Consider the following 2,059-nt stretch of genomic DNA (forward strand, 5'->3'; position numbering starts at 1 on the left):
TATTTCTAATAAAATTAGTACATTGATATAAAATTAATTATATAAAAGCCTGAAAATTCGATAATTAAATGACATTTCATGTTTTATAGAATTTTCTATCTTTTGATATTTCAGATTAATTTATACATTTGATATTATTTTAATATCATATATTTATTCATTTTAGAGATATCTTCTAGCTAATACAAATAAAAAATTGCGATACTTCATCGATGTCGATACTTAATTATGAGCTGTGGGAAAAACAGCATCGGTTTTAGCGACACTGAAATGATTCTATTTCGTATCGCGCGAAGCTCGTCCTAGCGAGAATCATCATCGGGAGTTATGATTAAGACCCGACGTGGCGGCACGATCGAAGGGCACGATCGATCGAATGCATATATCCGAGCGCGGAGTCGACGGCAACCGCTGAACGAATAGCTGAAAAGCCGAGATCTCAATTACGATGATCGCAATGAAATATCGCGAGCGAGATTTTTAAGAGCGGTGCGGCGCGGTGTGGCGCGCGGCGATGCGCGCAAGATAAATTTGGGCCTTGCTTCGGGCGCGTTGCGCGCTTCGTCCGTGGCTGGACTGGTGGTATCCGTTTGATAGCAGATAGCAGGCAGAACGATGCTGGTATGTTCTCATTACGCGTCGTGTAGGTATGCGGCGGCCAGCCCGTGTTCTTCGTACTTCGAGGTCTGTGCGCTGCGCGCTCCACGTCCATTCCTCGCATCATCCGTTGCACTTACATTCACGTCGCTCTTTCTCTCTCTCTCTCTCTCTCTCTCTCTCTCTCTCTCTCTCTCTCTCTTCTTAGCTTTCTCTTTTTCGCTGGCGAGTCGTCGTATCATGTCTACAAAATAGAGTCCTTCCGCGACTTGTGACAAATGCAAAATGATAAAAAAAAAAAATATTATGAGAGGAACGTAGATAATTATCCTAGGAACACTTCATAATATCGACTCGCATGTCTTCCCGCTCGAAATTCCATGATGATTCGACGGATTTCGGAGGAATCCTCATTTGAACTCTCGCTGTCTTTCTTGGTACCACTTTCATCTCTCGTTCTGTCTCCTAGCGAGATGGTGATCTCGATGACGTTGCTGTGGGCATCGCGCTGTTGCAGCCGCACAACGGCGCGCTAGTGATGATGGTGGCCATGGTGGCGATGTGGTGGTGAGATGGTGGTTGTAGCAATGGTAGTGGTGGTAAGATTGTGAGCTTGGTAGTGATGGAATGAATCGGCGAGGTAAGAGGAGAGGGAACTAGTTCAGTGAACAAAACGACGTGAGAGACAGTTGCACGCTGTAACAACGCTTCAACGTCGTATTCGCGTTACGGGTACTCGCATGAGCACTCAGATGAAAGAAGAGAGCTTTAACCCTGATATTCCCCATACATGCGACACACGTATAAAGAGCTCTTTTAATTTTATATTAGGCTGCTGGATACCTTCGAGCGAAGTTTAACGGGTACGGTGAAAGAACTCTCGCGACACGCATTGGATTATCACTACCATGAATTTCAGTTTTATGCTTCGCAACCATGTTACGAACGTATTGAAGATCATGTCTACTGTGCGCGCACGCATATTACGTTTTTGTATAACGCATTTTTTGCATCGCCTTTTCTTTTACAATTGTTTTTATAATAGCTCGGTACAAAAACCAGTCAACTCTATTTTTTTTAATTTACTGCAGTACTAACAAAAAATTATTCTATCAAATATATACTAGCTAATATTTTTTTCACAAAAACATTGAAATATAAAACTATTTTGTTCGGAGCTGTCCGTTTCTTATCCTCTTTTCTCCAAAAGACGTTAAATATTTGATATATTAAATATCACTTAAAAAATTTTCAAGTCTTTGAAATTATGTCAAAAAATAGAATAGACTAGTAGATCCCTTTTTTTTGCATTAAGTTCTTCAATGTAAATGTTGAATGTACTACATGAAGGGAATAAAAAAATATCAAATCTTTTAAAAGGAGAAATTCTTGAATCTATTTATAGTTTTTGCTTATTTATGATATATTTGAATAATATTAAAATAAAAATAAATTTATTATA

The sequence above is a fragment of the Atta colombica genome, unplaced genomic scaffold, assembly GCF_001594045.1.
Source record: "Atta colombica isolate Treedump-2 unplaced genomic scaffold, Acol1.0 scaffold121, whole genome shotgun sequence".
Classification (NCBI taxonomy): domain Eukaryota; kingdom Metazoa; phylum Arthropoda; class Insecta; order Hymenoptera; family Formicidae; genus Atta; species Atta colombica.